This window comes from Coenobita brevimanus, chromosome 93 (assembly GCF_032717465.1).
Source record: "Coenobita brevimanus isolate Jiangsu-jjx chromosome 93, ASM3271746v2, whole genome shotgun sequence".
Taxonomy (NCBI): Eukaryota; Metazoa; Arthropoda; class Malacostraca; order Decapoda; family Coenobitidae; genus Coenobita; species Coenobita brevimanus.
In genome coordinates this window covers 63,469,934-63,493,232 of record NC_137046.1, presented here as the reverse complement: position 1 = coordinate 63,493,232, position 23,299 = coordinate 63,469,934, and positions in this window count along the sequence as shown.

The window sequence follows — 23,299 nt, the reverse complement described above, 5'->3', positions numbered from 1 at the left end:
GTGACTGTAGGCAAAAGTTCCCCATCATTTGCAGTCCACCATCAACCTGTTAAAAGATAGGAAGGAGACTTAGGGACGCTTGTATAACTGTTCAGTTACACTGCCAGGTCATAATAGATGCCGCCACAGAAGGCATTTCTCTACAAAACAGAAATGAAGGATAAAAGGCTAAATTCGCTGAATCAGACGTATTTTATTATCAATGTTCTTATTAATTTCTCTGAAGATCGCTTCCACACTAAATGCTTGCTGTCGTGAGTGGGTGCTGAGGGGAGTTTTGCATCACTTAGCTCATATAAGTGACCCCGCTGGATGCAGGATAGTGCGGGCGAGAGCTTCTTTGGGTTACAGGGATGCAGAATTCCTGTCCACACCAGCAAGCACTTGGTATGTACGCTGATTACGGCTTTATTCCTGCTAATGTCAGATACTTTATTCAGTGGAGAGTAAATATTCTCATAAGAGACTGAGAGTGCCAGTATTAATGTCATTATCCTACTCATGCTCCCTACAACTATGGTATTCAATTCCACCTAATGCCAGGCGTTTTCATTCAGCTAAAAGTGAGTCATAAGGCCTTGAAAATGTTAATACTAGTACCATTAACACCCCTATGGTCAGTTATGGTGTTAGAGACGGACACCTTTATGTGATGCCAACGTTATACCCGAGCAACTGGGCTTGCCGGTAATACATATGTCCCTCAGTTCCCTTTTCCTCAAGAAAAGGACGGAAGACTGCAAAAGGGCATTTTTATTTTGCAGCCCACCGGATTTACTTTCAAACAAGCCAGGGGCTACAGCAGCAACAACGACAAGAACTCAGGTATTATATTCTACTCCAACTAAGACCAGACGATTGATTTCAGGATTAACCTTAGAAGTTAATGGTTCAAGTATTAACATACTTGAACCATTAACTTTCTCTAGGCGGGGACGATTGCAGTATAAAGTTCCAGCTAACTCTAGAATATTTTAATTAGCTGTGAACAGGTCACGAAGCCTGAGTGTTCACTGACTAACAGATGAAGAAAATCCATTGTAGCTCATTATTGTAAAAAACATATTTTCTTATGTCTGATTCTTGCCTGCATCAGGTGACTTAGTGGTAGTTAGTAGCTGCAGCCCCAGACTTACCTGAATGTGAACCAGGTGGACTGTAGGCAGAAGTTGTCATTCTTCCACAGACTACCATCCTCCTTTTGAAAGATAGGGGAGGGTGGAGGGAATTAAGGGAACTTTGTATAGCCGGACAGCTCCAACGATTGACAACATCTGTGCTATCACGTGAAGGAGTATAGGGGTAAACCAACAGGAACTCAAATGAAATACCTTAGAAACACAGATAACTGCGTGGAAGATGTGGCACTCACAAACCTTAACGAATGCATAACTGTGGGTCTTTTTTTTTTTTTTTCTAACGGGAAGACTTACACTGACGGCGTCAGCCCTGTCATAATGGTTAGTTTGCATTGCTTGACAAAGATCCCTAAGCTCTTTTCAGCTTAATCAATGGTCAGGTGTTGTCAGACCGGAGCTTAACCAAGGAGATTCATTCGTACCTCGTAACTAAAACTCATAAACATTATGCATCCGTGACTTAGTAATCAAGTTGTGAGAGAAGCCCAGTTTCGTCATGTGAAAACAAACCAACTGTAGTAGAAGCCATCCCTTAGCTCAGTAAAGCTGACTAGTGATACCATGATTACTAAAAAAAATACAATTTAAAAAAAAAAAAAACATATCCTGCTAGCTGCTGTAAAAAGTTTGTAGGAAAGTTTTCTGAGCTTATCATCATTATCACTATTACTCTTACCCCTCTTCCAGAATAAAGATAGGATTAAGTAGGATCCATAAAAAAGAACGTACATTAACTGGAGAACTGGAGGTGTATGAACAGTGAGATTGCCAACGCTACTCGTATCTTCCACACATCAATAAAGTCCTAAGAACCCTGCTTCTGAATTTTCTAGCTTTCTGTTTATAGCCAGACACCGGAGTTGACCACGAAGAAACAGCCTCCAGATCACACTGGAGTAGCAGTAGTAGTGGTGGTAGTAATAGTAATAAGACCCGCCCAATAGCAAACATCACAGAAAATATTAAGGCCATCCAAGGGCGAGCTGCAACATGGAAAAGGGGCGAAATTGACAACCTGCCTGAGAAAGCAAGGGTCTTGCAAATGAGAATAAGCAACCCAGACAGAAGAAACCAGAACACAAATGATGTGGCAAGGATTATTGGCAGCAAGATGAGACAGGGGAATGTCGCGATGACGAAAAGATCCCTGTCAGCTGAATCATCAAATGGAGTACTTGCCCTGACAGAAGAAAAAATGCAACAACTAAAGGTAAAACACCCGACTGCACGACAAGCAAGTGATCAGTCAATGCCTGACGGGAACTACACTTCACCTAATCTTGTCATATATCAAAGGATAACTGGAGATATGGTGTGGAGGAAGGCAATACACACACAAGGAGGAACGGGACCGTCAGACCTGGATGCAAAATTTTGGTGAGTAATCCTCTGCAACATCAAGTCTGGGGAGGCAGAAACAGACCTGGAAACACCATTGCCTCAATGGAGAGGAAGCTGGCTTCAGGGCAGTGCAACAACACTGATGCACTTCAGGGCAGTGCAACAACAATGATGCAACAACACTGATGCACCTGATAAGAAACCAGGATGTAGGCCCATCGGGGTGGGTGAAGTCTTAAGACTGGTTATAGGAAAATGCATTATGAAGGTGGTGAAAGATGATGTTAAACAGACGGTTGGCAACGTCCAAGTGTGTGCAGGCCAGCAGGCAGGAGATGAGGCAGCAGTTTACTCCATGAGGAAAATATATGAGGAAGAGGACTGTCGGGCAGTATTACTAGTTGATGCCTCAAACGCATTTAATTCCATCAACTGAGAGGTAATGCTGCAAAACATGAAGGTTAAATGCCCAGCATTTGCCCAGTATGTGGAAAACACATACAGAGAACCAGCAGACTTCTACATTGTGGGAAAGACAGATGTTCATGATGTCGGTGCAATCCAATCCACAGAAGGAAACTACCCAGGGGAATCCCGTTGCCATGGCAATGTACACCCTTGCTATGGTAGTGCTGCAACAACAGCTCAAATATGAGGACACCAATGTAAAACAAGTAGCCAGTGCAGATGATTTCACATGGGCTGGCAAGGTGGACGATGTTAGGAAATGGTGGCACCTTGTAACATCCTATGGCCCTGAAATAGGTTACTACCCTAATGAATATAATTCCATCTTGATCGTGAAACCAGCTTACTATCACAATGCACAGGAGGCCTTGAGAGACACAAACGTAATAGTGACTAAAGCAGGTCAGAGGCATCTAGGTGCTGTGATTGGAACCTGGGAGTTCAAAGGCCAATGTGAGTGATAAGGTAAGGCATGGATAGAAGAAATACATGTACTGTCCAGCCACGCAAAAACAGAACCCCATGCAGCATACAGCTCATCTACGTATGGGGTAAAGCACAAGTGTACCTTTGTGATGAGGACCATCCCTGGCATCGAGTTGCTGCTACAACCACGGGGGGATGCTATCAGGGAATCGTTCCTCCCATCACTGACCAATGGCCACATCTCCACACCAGAAGCGAGGGATCTAGCATTACCACTCAGAATAGGGAGTCTTGGCATTATAAACCCAGCAACCATGGCAAGCTGCGAACACAGAAATTCACTTAGGCTCACCGAATCCCTGTCACAGAGGACCGGCCAGGCTGAGACGAGTGAGATCGACCACCAGAGACAAAAAGACATGACGATACAGATAAGCAACGAGCGAGATCAAGACAAAAGAACCAGCTGCAGCACATAACCGGACAACTTACAGCAGAACAGTGCAGAAGAGCTGAAATGGCACAAGAGGTTGGGGCATCGAATTGGCTGACAATCCTGTTTTTCAAGGCAAAAGGCTTCCACTTCAACAAACAAGAATTTATCGATGCCATAGCCTTGAGATATGGGTGGCCAATAGAGAACGTACCTCAACACAGTGCTTGTGGCACTGTCTTTGATGCAAACCATGCAGTGGTTTGCAAGAAGGGAGGCTTTGTTTACATACGAGACAATGAAGTGCGCTACCTCACTGCCAAAATCCTGCAGGAAATATGCCATGTCACCACAGAGTCAGCTCTGCTACCTCTAGACAGCGAGCACTTCATCCACAGAATAGGAAATACATCAGGTGATGCAAGAGTGAATGTCAGAGTTCGAGGTTTTTGGACGCTTGGACAGAGAGCTTACTTCAACATTAAGATATTTGATCCTACGGCAGCATGTCATTGCGAACAGTCTCTCGAGGCTGCACACGAAAGGAATGAACAAGAAAAAAGCCGAAACTATCAAGAAAGGATCCAACATGTGGTCCAAGGTCGATTCACTCCCCTTGTATTCATAATGTCAAGTGGGATGGGTCCAGAGGAGGAGAGATTCTACTCGAGACTGGCAGAAGTTCTTTCTGAGAAGACGCATCAACCCCAGAGTTCTGTTATGGCCTGGATGAGATGACTGCCATTCTTCCTCGTGAGGTCTGCACTCCTATGCCTCAGGAAAGATCATCAGCCTTAAGGCCTGTCTCTCTGGTGAATAAAGATTACAAAGCTGTTGTGGTCGAGTCTCATAGATCAGCCGCTCCAATAGATTAATGTCTTTATGAACACTGTAATGTTAGTGAATATAATTAAAATAATAAAAGCAGTAGTAGATGTTTGGTAACCACAGCCGTTTGCGTGCTTGGGGCCAACGGATTGTAATGTGAGGGTTAGTGTTACCCTTCACGTTACAACTAGAAATGGTGAACTGTATTATGAAGGTTGGTTTTGATCTCCACAATCAAATTCCCAAATTGATGGAGGTGATTTTAATTGAAAAAGAAAAGCAGTAGTAGTAGCAGCAGCAGCAGCAGCACTATGTGCATTATCAAGTGACTGGGAGTAAAGGCACAATGAGTGGGTATAAGAGTATATAGGTTACACTTCATGTGGATCAGGGAATCAAATAAACAACCAACAGGAAATGAGGTGAGGAGGAGGTTATGTGGGGGAGTGGGTGTTGTAATCAACCAGTGGGAGTCGTGGATTATGAGTGATGTATTAGCTCCCCCACAGACTTTGCATGGGGAGGAACAGGTTGGGATGATGGGATGATTGCGAATTCTCTTGTCTGTAGGTTCATCCTGGGGACCCTAAGCTTGATGGGGAGGACATCTAATATTTGCAGGCGTCTTGTAACTGGAGCCCGTCCGATGACCTGTTCTCTTCCATCATTTGTCTGTTTAGATGGGTATTGTGGCAGTGTCTTGTATGTTTCCCAACTTGCCAACATGTGGACTGGCGGAGGGTCAGTGCTTCTCCCCATAAAACAATTAACTAAAAGGACAAACGGCTACCCTTAGCGGGTTTAAGGCGTCTGGCTATAAAGACAGATAATCTTGTGTGTGTTCTGGGGGTTCCATTCTGCAGGTGAAGTGTTATTCTTCAGTTAAGCTTGGTGGTTGAATATCCTATGTATGAAGAGGGGAAGGACTCACACTTCCCTAGTTTACAGGTATATTCATTCACAAGGTAACTCTTCTGCATGTCCGATGTTTGTTTCGTCGGGTTGTTTTTCAAAACTAGGTTAGATGTTTTCTTATTCTTGTAATAAATGACAAAGTTGAGGGTGTCTTGGGGCCTGGTTGGTGTCATTTACCTCAGATCAGCTGTTTCATTATTCTTTCTTCAGTTTTGTATTCAGGATTAATGTGGGCTTTATAAAATAATTTCATTCGCTGCCCATCCTGGCTTGGTCAATTTTCTGATTGTTGGTGCCAGCCATTTTTCTATTTCACTTTCTGCCACCCCAGTAACATCTCGGTTGGAATACCTGTTATTCATAAGGACATGAGTGATTCTATCTCTTAGTGTGTGTGTGTGTGTGTGTGTATGTGTGTGTGTGTGTGTGTGTGTGTGTGTGTGTGTGTGTGTGTGTGTGTGTGTGTGTGTGTGTGTGTGTGTGTGTGTGTGTGTTTGTGTGTGATATAAGAGTGGGGCGCAGGGCAAGTTGTGAGGGGCGAGTGAAGGTAGGGATAATGCAGATGAAAGTAAGAGTGGAGCAGGTGAGGGTATGGGTGGCCAGGTGAGCGTGGAACAGGTGAACGTGCAACATGTGAGAGTATGGGTGACCAGGTTAACATGGAGCAGGCGAGAGTGTGGATGGCTAGTTGAGCGTCGGACAGGCAAGGGCATATAGTAGGTGACCAGGTGAGCATGGAACAGGCGAGTGTATGGGTGACCAGGTGAGCATGGAGCATGTGAGGGAGTGGATGGCCAGGTGAGCGTGGGGCAAGAGAGGAAGTGGGTAGAAATGGGGATCGTATTCTAGGGAGAGTACCGTTGTGAGTGTATGTGTATAGGTGTGTGTGTGTGTGTGTGTGTGTGTGTGTGTGTGTGTGTGTGTGTGTGTGTGTGTGTGTGTGTGTGTGTGTGTGTGTGTGTGTGTGTGTGTGTGTGTGTGTGTGTGTGTGTGTGTGTGAGGAGAGAGAGAGAGAGAGAGAGAGAGAGAGACAGACAGACAGACAGAGAGGATGAGGCCAGTGAGGGTTTGGGTGGGGCAGTTGATTGGAAAGTCAGTAGGCGAGGGAGACAAGGACTGTGGTTTTGGTTACCCACGGAGTAGACCAGCTGACCTCGACCTGTCCTGACTTTTTGTTATTATCATTATTATCATTATCATTATTATTATTATTATTATTATTATTATTACTAAACTCAAAACTTGTTTTGAAAATCCATTGCTACGGAGTTTTGCTTATTGTTTAAAAAAGAGGGCCAAGATCCTTTATAAGTGTTTCCTAAGGAGAAGGTTAGTGGGGTGGGAGTAAGTTGCTCTGCCACGTGCAAATGATATAACTCATCTTTACCGATTTACAGAATACTGCAGAGAGAGTGTTCGCATATCATGTGGCGTGGTTCTGTTCATCACCATCATCATCGTCCTGATTTTCTCCCCTCCTTAAAAATGGAGTTAAGCAGGATACAAAAACAATGAATAAGACGTACAAAAGAGCGAGGACTGGCAACAGTATGTCCAGTGAAAGGGGCTAAAGTCATCCACATTACCATACAAGCTCCTGGAATCCTGATTTATTCATATCTTATGCACATCCTTACAAGAGTTCATCTTTACTACTGTAACAGGTATGATATCGCTTCATAGCTCATCAGAGTAACAACATAATCACTGACGATACATTCACCAGAGCTACAGTTACAATAATCATAGTCGCCAGAACGGCCATAATTATATCTATCCTAGTGCCTCTATGCCCGCGCGTACACACACACACACACACACACACACACATTTCTCAGAGTCCAGTCAGCAGTGATGTATACGGTACATAGGCCAGATATGTTCTGACAGTATTTGCTGGTCAGTTTGCTGGATTCACTTTTTCCACTCGTCCATGCTCACCCAGCAGCACAAAAACTGCAGACGTGAATGAAAACTAGATTAAGACGGGTCATCTACTAAAGGAAAACTGAGACAGCAGAAATTTATAGTTTGCTTCCATGAACTCTCTCATAGTTGATAGGCATTTTTATCACCCGCCTTTAAAAGGCGGTGTGATAATGTTACTGCCTGCTTCTGTGTGTGTGTGTGTGTGTGTGTGTGTGTGTGTGTGTGTGTGTTCCCATTATATCTCATGAACGGCTTAGGCTATCAACATGAAACCTTCAGCGTATCAAGATATGGCCAAAATCTTGGACGAGTACGAAAACGGGCACTCGGGGTCAAGGTCAAGGTCGCCAAAATGGCTGCCAAAGTTCAACTAGTTTTTATTGCCAGCCTTTAGCAACAGTATATCTCATGAATGGCTTGAACTATCAACATGAAACCTTCAGGGTATCAAGATATGGCCTAAATCTTGGACTTAGCCAGCAACATATTCTGGCTGGCGATTAGCATTCGCCTCCCGAATGCTTTTCTTTTATTTTGTAAGTCTTCGTCACGAGGTTCAGAAACCGTCGTCAAAAAGTGGAGGTTTAACCTCCCACTTTGCTTTCTCATTATAGCCCTCCTTTAGAAGGCAGAACGATAATAATTTGCCCGCCCCTGTGTGTGTGTGTGTGTGTGTTCCCATTATATATCATGAACGGCTTGAGTTATCAACATGAAACCTTCAGGGTATCAAGATATGGCCAAAGATTTGGCCAAATTCAAAAATGGGCACTCGGGGTCAGGATCAAGGTCACCAAAATGGCTGCCAAAGGTCAACTAGTTTTTATTGCCCTCCTTTAGCACCTTAAATCTCGTGAACGGCTTGAGCTATCAATATGAAACCTTGAGGATATCAAAATATGGACAAAATCTTGGACTTGGTCAACAGCATATTCTGGCGGGAGATTAGCATTCGGCTCCCGAATGCTTTTCTTTCATTTTAGGTAGGTATTATAAGTGGTTCTAGAGAATTAGTAACACCTTTTCCTTCGCAATTTATTCTGCTCATTACGCTTTATTATTCTCTTGTGTGTTACTGAGAAAAATCATGTACTGTATATATTAATGCGATATCAAAAATATACCAGTGACTATGAAAGTGTAATACAATAAATAATTCGCTACGAAAGAGGTATTATGTAGCCTCCTGAGCCACCTAGAATAAGGCCCTAAATACAACGGGTCTTAACCTTACAGATGATGGTAAAGAGCTAATTGTAAGGTTATCGTAATTAACACGAAATGATGCAGTTGGGAGGTTGTTTATTAATAATTATCCTTACTTAACCCTCCTGTGACGGCCGTCAGGATAACTCTAATATACATAACTTTTTTACGGTCGGGTCAATTCTAATATATAGTACAGTACTTATTCCTCTTAGGGTCGAGGCAAGGGGATTTCTACTATATAATACAGTACTTAATCCTCTTATGGTCGAGCCAAGGGGATTCTATTTAGCTGAAGGTGATTATTGGAGTTTGACAGTGTTGATGCAAACCTCATCAACTGCCTCACGGTCGAAGCACCTCTAGTACAGTCAACAGAAGAAAAAAAGTATCGCACGTATCATTCTGAAACATGGACGAAGCACTGTGATATATGAAGCACAAAATCGAACGAAAGTTCACATTCTGGGTGACGTGTTCTCTAAGGTTTTCTCTAAAGTGTTCTCTAAAGTTTAAGAGTCATATGTGTCCTACAAAACTCACTCATTTTCGCATCCATCGCACCCCAGGTGTACGATACATTTTTTGTTGATTACGTATTCCAGCTAACCTTATGCGATTTTCTTTAGATGAAAGTGAGTATAGAAGCCTGTGGGTGTTAAAACTATTACTATTAACCCTCTCTCATGGTCGGGACAACTCTCGTACTCTATTCCAGTCAACGACAAAGATTTCACTCAGCTAGGTGCGAGTCATAGTAGCCTAGGTAATAATACTGTAATAGTACCATTAACCCTGTCAATGTCTGAAACATCTGATATTTTATCATAGCTTTCCTAGGATAAGTTATTTATTCATTTATTTATTTCATCTATTTATTCAGCTGAGTGTGAGTCAGAGGTATATACTGTACCTGGGAGTGTCAGTACTAGAACTGTACCACTAACCTTCTGGTCGCGACTACTCTTGCCTTCCATTCCAGCTACCGCCAGCCATTAATTCTGGTACCATGAATCCTGCATCACTGAGAACACTCTAGTATTATGTTCCACCTAACGCCAGAAGTCTTTGTTCATCTAAAAGCAAATCACAGGATTCTGATAATGTTTGATTATTGTCACTGCTAACCCTCCCTCGGTCGAGATGATTTTACGCAGCTGAAAGTGAGAGTAGAGCCTGAGAGGGATAATACTAGTACAAATAAATATATAATAATCAAGACTACTTTAATAACTTATTCCAGCACACGCCAGATTAACCCTTTCAATTCGATGACGTATATTGTAAGTTCTTGCTATCTACTGAATGTTCTACTCAAAGATTCTGTCGGACTGGAGTAAGATATGACTTTCCTTAACCACTTCACTATCAGATGTCTTTCCGCAGCTAAATAAAATCGTCTGTTGATCGCAAGAAGACAAATGAAGGGATTAAAAATTTATCACAACGCAGGTCATGGTGATAAAAGACTAGAGCACACACACACAAAAAATGCTGATATAATGCTAATATAATGCAAATATAATGTGGAGAGGATGGAGAGCGAGAGATTGACGAGGAGAGTGTATGGGAGTGAGGTGGAGGGGGGGGAGAGGGAGGGGGAGGCCAAGGATGAGATGGAGGGATGGAGTGGAGAGGTACAGTATATGAGAGAGGGCGGGGTGAGCTGGGAGCAGGGCTGTGAAGTACCGGGGGACAGGGCGACATGGAGGCGATTTGTTTGTGGCTACCCCTTACGGGATTAAGGCGTCTGGCAATAGAAAGATAGATAGATAATGCCAAAGTCATACAGAGACTAAATGGGGGGATTGAATGGGTATCACTGTTACTCTAGCATCTATCTGTCTATCTATCTATCTATACATATCCTATCTATCTATCTATTTATCTATCTGTACATATACTGTATGTGTGTGTGTGTGTGTGTGTGTGTGTGTGTGTGTGTGTGCGCGTGTGTGTGTGTGTGTGTGTCTCTCTCTATAGGTATAGAGAGAGACAGAGAGACAGACAGAGAGACAGACAGACAGACAGACAGACAGATCTCCGCAGATCCGGGAGTCGCCCAGTGTTTTCCTCGGAATGCGATGGAGAAAAAGAAGAAAAGGGTTAGGCTTATATTCTAGTGGGCACTGGAGGATTTATGGCACTGTTTTGCTTCCGATTTATACTGCATATTACACCTTGACATTAATATATAAGGTCTAGGATAGAAGATGGGTAGGACTGATGTAAGGCACAGATGAAACAGAAGATAACGATGACAGATCGTGGTAAAATGTAAATTAGTAGGATCGAGCAGATACAAGGCACAGACAGTGAAACAGAATACATATAGTGGTTAACATATTGAGCTATGGTGTAAGATAGGAGGAGGGTAGAATAGATGCAAGGAATAGACGGTAAACAGAGGATAATGGTACTAGGAGTGGTCAGATGTATATCAGCAGGGTAAGGGTTGCATTGATACAAGGCACAATGAGAGAAGGAGAAGATAGTGATAGCTGTACAGTGTTATGGTGTAAGTTTGGCAATTTGACTTGCGGAGAGGCAGAAGTTTAATAGCATTCATCCCACGAGCTCAGTGGCTTAGAAGACGAAGGCTTAGATCAATGCACATCGACTGCAGGTGAATCATAAAAACTATCTTCCCTTAAAATACGGCACGCAGTCAAATTTACATCCATTTTCTCGCTGTACTGCTGGGTGCATAGGGACAAAGGGAAGGCAAAATTTGAGCAATGGACTGGCCGGGACGAGGATCGAACTGAAGCTCTTCCAAGTGCTGGTTGAATGTGCTAACCAATGTACCAACGACGCTCCCCAAGCAAGTAGTACCCCGGCTGGTAGTACAGTTTAAGTCATCGTGATTGGGTAGTTTGGCACGCAGCAACTCCATCTGTTGGCGCGTCTTGACAATAAAGACTTCTGAGCGACAGGATACATATTCACAAACATTCTTGGGAATAAGCAGTGCAAAAAACTTTTTCTATGCTTTTTCTTTACGCCGGAAAAGGATGCCTTTATGTGGTGGCACTGATGAATCTGGGTGGTGGAGCTTCCCGGTTACTCAAACGTCCCTGAATTCTCTCCTTATTCTTTCGAAAGGAGGGTGGTGGGCTGCACAGCAGGAGTAGCTTCAGCTTTCTTTCCACTGGGCTTACATTCAGATAAGTCTGAGGTTGCAACAATTTCACTACTTTTCACTCATAAAACTACCATACACTCCACAGGCAAACTAAAGTGAAATTTAGAGTGAAAAAAAATTATACTAAGAATTTCGAAAAACATGTTACATTGGTTGTCACATTCACATACAGTATTTCATTTTGCCTAACACCTGACAGTTCGGTGTGGAGATATTTACCAATGAGTGTTAAAATGGGCGGTTTTAAGAAGCAGAATTACATATTTCACTACAGATATCTTAATGTGTGTGAAGCGTAGGTAGGAAAAAAAAAATGTACAGATGGTAAAGCCTGTAAGGTGGACGTAGGATTCGGGCTTCGTGTATCATAGTGTACACTCTCTCTCTTTCTCTCCACACCCTGAAAGTAATACAAGTATATGCACCAACTTCTCAAAGCTCAGATGAAGAAACAAACATTTTATGACAACATCTCCCAGATTATGAAAGAAGAAAAGACCACATATACTATACTCATTGCAGACTTCAATGCAAAAGTTGTGAAATCAAAAAAAGGAGAGGCATGTATGGGAAAATTTGGAGTGGGAGAAAGGCATGAAAGAGGAGAAATGATGGTAAATTTTGCTGGAATGAATAACATAAGAATATTGAACACATTTTTTTTAAAAAAAAAAGGGAGAAAGTGGACATAAAGAAGCCCCAATGGAGAAACAAAGAATGAAATCGACTTCTATTACAGCAGATAAGAATAACACGATCACATATGCCACAGTTATCAACAATGTAAATATAGGGAGTGACTGCAGAATAGTGGGTTGCACAGCCAGATTCAATTTCAGTATTGAAAGAAAGAAGTTGATTAAAGATAAAAAGATATGCCCAATACAAGTAAACGAAAACAAAGCAGTCTTTCAGTTGGAAATAAGGAACAGATTTCAGACTCTAAGTACTGCTGAATGTGACATTAATGAGCTGAATGACAGACTAACAAAAGTGCTAAGAGAATCAGCGGAGGTAGTAGGAAAACCTAATACAACCAAAGCCAAGAAGTATTCAGAAAAGACACTCGAGCTTATGAAAAAAAGAAAGGAAATGAAAACAAAAACAAAAACAAAGAATGATGAAATAGAACGAGCGGAATTAAATAAGCCTATCAACAAGAGACAAAGAGAAGAAAGAAGAAAGAGAAACATGGATCAGATCGAAGAAACCATCAAAAAAGGAAAAAGTCTAAAACAGGTCCGAAGTAAAATGAACACACAAACTACATCACTGAAAGACAAAAATGGTGAAGTCATTAAATGCAGAGATAAGATGGTGATGAGAGTTGAAGAATTTTACAATGAACTGTATGCATCAAAGACAGTAGTACCAACAGCTAACTTTTCAGTTGACACAAGTGAAATACCTGAGGGAACACCAGACGAAGTAAATATTTGTCTTAAAAATATGAAAAGAGGGAAGGCTCCGGGAGAAGATGGAACATTAGCAGATTTACTCTTGGATGCAGGAGCAGATGTACAAAACAGGCTTGCTGACTTATTTACTCAATGTATTAAAAAGAAGAAATTTCCCAAAACATAGTGTAATGCAACTGTTATTTAATTTAACAAAAAAGGTGACTCAAAAGATCTTAGTAACTATCGACCCATTTGCTTATTATCAGTCTTATACAAACTCTTCACTAAAGTCCTTACGAACAGAACAGCAACAAATTTGGAGGAAAACCAACCTCTTGGACAGGCAGGATTCCGTAGCGGGTATTCGACTACTGATCATCTATACACAGTGAATCAGCTAATTGAGAAAACTACAGAATATAATAAACCACTGTGCTTAGGTTTCGTTGATTACGAAAAGGCTTTCGACTCAGTGGAGCACATAGCAATTATAAATTCATTGCGAGAACAAGGAGTGAATGAGAACATTGTAAACCTGCTCGAAAACATATATGAAGAGGGAACTGCTACAGTTAAATTACATAAGGACTAGGAAAAAATTAAGATTGAGAAGGACGTGCGTCAGGGAGATACAATTTCACCAAAATTATTTACAGCTTGACTAGAAAGTATTTTCAGAAAGCTAGACTGGGAAAACAAAGGAGTGAACATAGATGGAGAAGAGCTAAACCAGTGGTTCTTAACCTCTTTTGAGTAACGGACCCCTTCGCGAGTCTTGTGAAAGCTATGAACCCCTTCCCTACAAAAATGCACATAAGCACAAACACAGCATTTTGCATGCAATGAATGTACTTTATTTTATTGAAAACTGCCTCACGCAGTGTATGACATACACAAAGTATAAAACTCTTTACAAAGAACTGTTTCCCACTCTTTCTTGGAAAAGCTAATGGCCACTCGATGAAAAAATGAAATACCTCCAACTTGTGCAAATTAAACAAAACAAAACATTAATTCTGCTCAAAAGTTCATTTCAGTGACAGGGTTGTTGTTTGGCTTGAATAAGAAGATGAATTTGTGGAGTGGTCTTTGGCAAGGAAACACGCATGTCATCTTTGACATCCAGTTGAGTTCGACTTTTCGTTTTGATAGAAACAAGCGCTGAAAACCCTGACTCACAAAGGTATGTAGTAGCAAACGGAATTACAGCACCCATAGCTCGCTTTGCCAGACGGGGGTAGGGTTGTGTCAATGAACACCAGAATTCTTCGACTCGATTTTTTTTTTTTTTTTTTTTTGTTAGTTAATAATGCAAAACGGCATCACGAAATTGTTCTCAATTATTCTGACATTCACTGACCCCCTGAAGCTCATCCATGGATCCCCAAGGGGTCCTTGGACCCAGGTTAAGACCCCTGAGCTAAACCATTTAAGATTTGTAGATGACATTGTCCTAATCTCAGAAACAACAAAGACATTGCAAGAAATGTTAAATGTAATGACCTGAATAGAGAGTCTCAAAGTAGGGCTAAAGGTGAACCGGAATAAATCTAATTTTTAATCCATAAACACCAAAGACCTTCATCAGAATAAGCGGAGAAATTCTTGGAGAAGTCGAGGAATACAATTACTTGGGGTAAATACTAAATTTAATGAAAGATCATGACAGTGAAGTAAAAAGAGACAGTTACAATTGAATGGAAAGCTTTCGCTAAGCATAAAGACATAATGAAAAGTAGCTTGCCAGTTTGTATGAAACGAAAAGTATATAATGAATGTATAATTCCAGCTATAACGTATGGTTGTGGGACCTGGAAACTGACAAAATCAATGGGAAATAAAATAATCCGTTCTCATAGAGCAATGGAAAGGTCAATGTTGGGAATATATATAAGAAACAGGAAACGATCAACTTAGGTCAGAGCGCAGACTAAAGTCAAAGATATTATAGAAGTTATAAAAAAAAAACAGAAATGGAGGTGGGTAGGCCATGTAGCAAGATTAAGGGATAATCGATGGAGCAAAGAGGATGAAAGACTGGACACGAAGAGATTGTAAGCGTAGCAGAAAAAGGCCAGACAGGAGGTGGAGAGATGAGAGAGAGGAATCTGCAGGGAAAACGTGGCAAAGAATGGCTCAGTCAAGAAATTCGTGGAGAAGGTTGGGGGAGGCCTTTGTTCAGCAGTGGACTTGTAATGGTTAATGATATATATAAATATATATATATATATATATATATATATATATATATATATATATATATATGTGTGTGTGTGTGTGTGTGTGTGTGTGTGACATTACGAGACCTGGAGTTATGTGGGAGATGGCTCAACGAGTTGAACAAAGTGTTGCGATTGTTTGGGCTTATGGAAAGAATGGATGTTGAGTGATTGGTGAAAAAGGTAACTGGATCGGATGTGTGAGGTGTAAGGCTGAGAGGAACACCACGAATAGGATGGATGAACAGGGTGAAGAGAGCGTTAGTTGAGAGAGGGATGTCTGTAGAGCAAGGAAGCGTGGCTGCTCATGATAGGGATGACTGGAGAGAAATTGTGAACGAATAAATGATGACACAGCCCCAAGGGGATATTCTCTCATATTGATTTTAGTCTGATCAGCTGATCAGGTCAGGTGCGGGTAAGGGGATGCCTCCATCATGATGTGGCAAGGGTAAACCAGCTCTGTTATCGGGCCCTGCTGAGGATGTCGCTGATTGCACTGCTCATTTGACCCTTGTGCTGTGTGGTGCGGTGGGGATCTGTTCCTTCTCCCCTTGGGGCTAATATACGAGCATGTGTGTGTGTGTGTGTGTGTATGAGTAAATTGGGGGGGGTGTCGTCCTGTTTCGGCTACCCCCCTTGTGGAGGGGGAAAGCAGCCTAGGTATATAGATAGATAGATAAACGAGGAAAAAAGTAAGATAAATATGATGATGGTCATGACGGTGATAATGATAATGATGAGTTCCGAGTGCTTTATCAAAAGAATGAAAGGCAAATAGAACTGGTATTCCAAGCTGCAGGTATGAAGGAAAAAAAACAAACTGGCTGTGACTAGTGACAGTTTACATTTCTGGTAGGTCAGGTAACGATTGCTAGACACCTCAGTTCAATGACATTTGCCTGGTTTTGTTTTTAATTCTATTCTTCCTGTCTTTCGACTATTCTATTTCAACTCAGGAGAGTCCTTTCGAACTGAAAGTGTTTGATATAGCCTTTTAAATTCCTTTTACTACCAGAGGTCTCCCTTAAACTGAATAAAAAAGACGTCATCTGAGTGAACTGGTTAGGGAAGAAGCCGGCCAGTGCAAAAAGGTTCTTGCGGCGATATTAAAACCGGAACATTTTTTTGACGGCGACCTTTTACTAGCGCCGTGTCGCTCCATATTATATATTCACAATGTGGCACTGCTCTCTCAGTAATACCAGTATATTATAGTACCTGGTGCAGGATTTTATTTGTTATTTCATATTACTTTGTGCTGTCGAGAGACGCCTTCAAGTTGTAGCACTGTGACTGTAACTCCACTGCCCGGTTACACAAACGTTTCTCACGCACCTCTATATCTCTCGAAAGGAGGATGATGGTCTTCAGAAAAATGGCCCCTTCAGTCTGAAGTGAACTTAGTTCAGGTCTCGATGAATTTGGTGTTGCAACTACTAATACCACTACTACTTTCATTTAAATATCTCTTTTCCTACGTATAAACTGAGATTGGCAAGAAGTGGGAGGATGGTGTCCCTTCATCAATACCAGTTGAATTAAATCATCTGGCAATAGCCAGAATGAAAGATATATTGTATCCCCGTTCTGAAGCACTTAAGATGCCGGTTTTGAGTTGGTTAACTAGTTTAAATATCTATATCTCAATCTTTCAATCTATCTGTCCATTCATCTATCCATCTGTCAATCTTCTATCTATCTATTCATCTATATGCTTATACCCAGGTGCTGTAATCCTGAAAGGAGTGGCGAAAAGTAAACCGTCTCCGCTCTAACCTTGCCTTCGCCATCAGGCTGCACTTCCTCCAAGTTATACGACTCTCACTGCTATACCTCTTCATGCGCATCACTCTATCTCATCCTCGGTCTCCCACTCCCCATCTCCACCACCACCACCCCACATACGGAAAGAAATAATGGAGAAGGTGAAGCTAAATGTAAACCAGAAAATTGATATTTTATATACAAGTAAATAATGGCCAATAAAACGGCATTTTTACCTGCAAACCTCCTTCATGCTATTCAGTTTCTCATTCTGCATGTTGCTGTATAACATTATTCATTGCTGTCTTGATGAGAGAGTGGGTAATAGTAAGTATGTCAGCGAGGTGGAGGGGTGAAGGGAGACAAAAAATAAGATGGAGTGATGCGTTGGAGAGGCATATGAGAGGAGGGGGTATGAGTTGTAGTAACCTGGAGAGAGGGCAGCCTGTTGGCAGAGGACAGTGTGGCATGAAGACAATTCGTTTGTGGCCCACCCCTTAAGGGAATATGAAATCTAGAGATAGATAGACATTGTACATATTGATGATATATATATAGATAGATAGATAGACAGACAGACAGGAAAAAGATTGATACAGCAGATAGACAGGCAGACAGTCAGATAGAAAATAGATACAGGAAGATAGCTGAATGGATAGATAGATAGATAGATAAGAACTTAATTTCACAGTGTCTTGAGCTAGTCAACTGGAAAAAATTATGTCAACAGACTGAAGTTGTATTTATTGTGCGGATGACAAAAGTTTCGGCCCGACTTTGAAACGTGATGAGAGATCTATACCTCATACCAATTAATCTGGCCAGGCATGTATGGCAACACTGTTCCTGCAGAGATTCTGATTGGCTGGAGGTGTTTGTTCGATTTCGTTGTTGCTTAAACCGATACTGTCTGTAATATCAGATGAGATACTGAGTTTGTCGACAGTACAATCGCGAAAAACAATAAGAAATCCGTTATATACTTGACAGCAATGAAATTTTCGTAGGAAGATAGAAATATGAGTAAACAAAGTATTAAAATAGTCCAAGTCAAGGTCAGCATTTGAACAATTCCTTTAAATCTCCGACACTCCGTAATATGACAGAAAATTAAGGAAACTTGCTTAATCTAAGCTTGATATAACACATTTAAATTTTTAAGATCAGTCCGTACTGTGATAATAGAGGAGATATAATGAAATAGTTTTCCTTTAGCCTACTTTGATTTTCGCAATTTTTTCAAACCTTCCTCCCCGGCCGAACTCGTCTTTTCATTAGAATTTTTAATTACTCAGAGTTGTGGCACAATTAAGGGGTGCGGACTGAACTTATAATTTAAATGTGAGCTATACCATTAGCGACGAGAGCTCGGGTTCGATTCTCTACGCGGACAGACTCTTGGACAAAGTTTGTTTCCTTCTTGTCTCTTTTCACAAAGCAGAATAGCTGGGGACCTGGATATAACATCGACTACTGTGGGTCATGTTCCGAGGGAAGACTGACATATAGAAAATATATATATATATATATATATATATATATATATATATATATATATATATATATACTGTATATATATATACTGTATATATATATATATATATATATATATATATATATATATATATATATATATATATATATGTCTTAATGTTCCTCGTAAAGTCGATAGTCATTAATCATACGCTTTATTACTTTTTTTTTTCCCCAGACGCTAAACACCACACTCGTTTTACTGTAACTTGACCTAAAATTGTCATCTTTCCATCTCGAATAATCAGTTGTGGCAATAAGTTAACACCAAAGTATTATGCAAATCACGAAGAATTGCTATGGAAAGAGCGTAGAGTTATAACGCTGTCTTTATTTCTGCTGTTGAACTACGTGAAATAAGCTGCAAAAGGATGAAAACCTGCGCCAGTTAACGTGAAAGAACTATAATGCCTATTTCTTCTTACTACTCTCTATTCCCTTAATTTAGATAACATGTACAGAATATTCTTTCAAGGTTGTGCTTCACGTAAAATTAGTTATTAGATGCCAAAAAATTTTGACAGAAACGCCTAGCAAAAAAAAAAAAAAAAAAAAAAAAAAAATCACAGGTAATGATAGAATTCGGAGGAATTTAATTCCTTATACTTTCTTATACATATTCCACTTAATAATCACTTGTTGCCTTACCTAGATCGTGGGTCGGGTTAGTTAGTATGTGTATAAGCGTGTTTCAGAGTATGCTATTATCCTTATTACCTTTTTTTCTCTTTCTCTCCTTTCATGTGGTCGGGGGGCGTGACGGTGGGAAAAGATAAGTCTGAGCTGGACGAAGTTAATTACATGTTCCAATGCTCCATATCCAGGTCGCTACAACCAAGCCCCTTTTTCATTCTATTCTGGCTACCATTTAACAGATTTATTATGCATAACTAGGACTGGTAATATTAATAAACGCTCCTATTCACTCACATTTGAGACGCATTCATTTTTTAGTTCTTCCAGTACTGAGAACACCTCAACATCTTCAGTGCACCTCCACAAGTTCAACGCACCTCCACATCTTCAATCCACTTCCACATCTTCAACGCACATCTGCATCTACAGTGCACCTCCGCATAACCTATTCAACGCACCTCCTTCAACGCACTTCCACATCTTCTATTTACTTCAACACCTTCGGATTCCCTCACCTTTTCGGGGGCGCCTAGTTGAATTTAAAAAGGGGGGGGGGAGGGGAACGTATTCAAAGTTTTGCGACTTTCAAAATGTCATATCTCGGTAACCTCTAAATCCTTTTAGCTTTTTTCGTAAATGGAGCCAAAGGTACAGTATGTACATAAATGCCCTCATATTGAAATCTTTATACTTCAGGGCATTTTGAAAGACGAAACATTGAGTGCGTTATCTCCAATTTTAGGTACACACCCCAGGATACCACATCCGCGTAAATTATCAATAACCTCTAAATTTATATAGATATCGCACTGATTTTCATTGCATGACCTACCTATTGAGTGTGAGATACTGCCAATGTAATATGCACCACCCATAACTAGGAATTCGATTCTAAGTATGGATGACAATAAGACTGTAAAAAAAAAAAGTAATTTCAAAACAGCTAAACCATTCTACAGTTAATATCAAAATAGAGTTACAAACAAGGAAAATCAAGGCAAGGAAAGTAAGATATTGAAACAGTATTATAATAACGATAGTAGGATATTAAGACCAAGATTAAAGATAGCAAGACAGTGCAATGGCGCCAGTGACCGGAAACACCAGGTAAGCAAACCAGGTATTTTCAGGATAAAAACAGTAAGATGGTATGATAGTGAAAGATGTTAAGACAGTAAAATAAAAAGATGACAGAATTACATTATTCTTCGAAAACGGCAGTACTATAAATGATGTACCGCTGCGTAATTTTTTTTTTTTCTTTTTTAGCTACATTTTGCTGCCAAGTTTCAGGATGGCGGCCTTTTCTCCTACTCATAGAGGGTCGCAGCATATCTCTGTTACTGCTGTTATCCGACCTGGCCACAGATATTGCATAAAAACAAACGAAAAATGTGGGAGGCGTGAGGCGAGCACTAGTCGCGGGGCAAGGTTCCAAGCGACTGTGGCGTGCACAGTGTTCCCAGTAGCAAAAATATAAATGTATCCAAAAAATACCCAGAATACAAAAAAATGTATTCACTTTATTCTAAGAAGTATCCAAAAAGTATCCAATTTTTTCAGTTTATAAAATATGTTACAAGGGCAGCTAATTGTGGTTGTACAGCAAAATCTAGGCAGTGGTATGATAGTGCTCCCATGTTGCCACGCAGCCAAGGCTCATCCCACACCACACTATCATCCTATAAGGCAAACAAGGTATATTAGCTGTATCGGATTTTCGACCCTATTGTAGTCTGCATTCTTGGTACCTCTCAGGTTCCCGAAGTTGGGGAAGGTTGTGGGGAGGCAATGGCTGGTATAACTCGATTTCGGGCATCTTGGTACTTAGCCCTGATTAATTAATTTATTTCTAAATTTATTATTTTTTTATCTTATTTTATTCTAACTGTCAATTTGCACTTCCACACATTAAATTAACCTTAACATTCCAACACACCTCCACATCGATTCACTTCCACATCTCGAGCTCATCTCCATATCATCTACTCCCTTCCACATCTTCAAAACACTTCCATGAATGGTTTCACAATAGGCACACACTTCCAACCTACTTATACCTCAAATGTAAATTTATTCCTGTTCCTTCATTATACTATCTGAACAAAAATTCGTCAACACTTTCCGCGAGCATAGCGTCCTGTCTTCTGTATTCTCATTCCTCAGTGAACTTCGGTCAGTATATTTCCCATTCATATTTTTTTGTCGTGTACTTCACAAGGCTGTCCTGTACACCAGGAAACCATTTACTATGCTGGGTGGCAACCAAATAACCAAATTTAGGCGCCTGGTGGTTTAGTGGGTAATTACGGCACTCCAATCGGATTGAGCCTGTGTAGGTTTATATCCAAAGGGTGGTTGGGGTTTATTGCTCACGTAACGCTACTCAGGGATGAGTGAGGCTGGTCACTTTCATCTTAAATGTCAGGACCAACTTGCCTAGCCCCAGGCTCCTATGCTTCTCATGGGGAAATGTAGGATTGGATAATTAATGAATGAATGAAAATGTATTTCATAAGGTTGCCATAAAAAAAAAAAAAAAAAAACAGTATCTACCATCCTTCATCCCTATAAGTCGACAAGGGAAGTGTCGGTGAACTTTTGCATGTCCACACTTTCTCTGCACTTCCACACCACTGCACTCCCACACCGGTGCACTTAGCTTCAGGTTCAGTCCAAGACAAAAGTTCACCTATTGCTCCAGTGTATGAACATCAAGCTTTGGGTCAAGTTCCAAAGTCTCCTCCCTGACGCATAATATTAAAGAGAACCATCTATGGACTGAGAAAGCTGCCAAACCCTTCATGTATCAAAAACATTAGCCAGCAGAGGAAAATAAAACGACAAAAGGACTCTTCGGACCAAAAGGGCATGGTGCTCGATAACTGCGGACCCTGGAACGTAAACCGGGGCGTTCCCTACAGGCTGGGTCTTTCATCATAGTTTAGGAGCACCCGAACGTGACGGTACAAAGTGATCTCTAATCCGGGCAAAAAAGTAATGGGGCAAGAAGACTACAGATACGGCGCGTGCTTTTTTCAAAACATTTCACTCTCAGTCTGCTGTGACCCACTCTCAACTAATCACAGTCGACTGATATTAACTGAAAATGATATACTAAAGCTATCCTGCAAATGACTTCTATGACACACTCAGCTACATAAAATCGACGTGTATTAGCTGGAGTAAGAGGATGAAGTTATATCCAGAATGTGAAACAGTGACAGCATTAACAGTTAGTTTCTGGAATAAGATACTAGAGTATTGGTAATGGTAAAAGCTTTGTCACTCTCAGGCTCCTGTGACTCACTCTCATCTGCATAAAATCGTCTGACGTTAGCTGGAAAATGATAATGGAGTTGTCCCCACTATGTGTGGGTCAGTGATGAGAATATGAACATTTTCAGGTTCCTATGACTTAACCTCAGTTCAGTATAATCGTCCAGCGTCGACTGGGAGAATATACTAGAGCTGTCTTGCCCTCTTAGTTGAACAGCATCGTATAATGTTAGCTATGAACTTATTTGAATTCTTTTACAAAACCATTAACGATGACAGTATTAGCATTTTCAGGCTCTTATGACTGATTCACTTTCAGCTGAACAGTATCGGTTAACGTTAGCTAGAATATGATACTAGAGTTGTCCCTCCGACTTGCTGTCAACTGAATAAAGCTGTCTTGCGTAAGCTTGAAAAAATACTAAAGGCATACCGACCATGAGAATGTTAATGGATACAATACTAACTCATGCATCAGGTGACGTATTTTTGTACGATGTTCTTGCTGCTGTCAGGCGATTATATTCAGCTGACGAGAGGCCTATGGATTTTGAAAGGTACACTGATGTTTTTATGATTTGAAGCAACAAAATTGTTATTCGAACAGTCAAACTAACCCCTTCACTCCGATAACG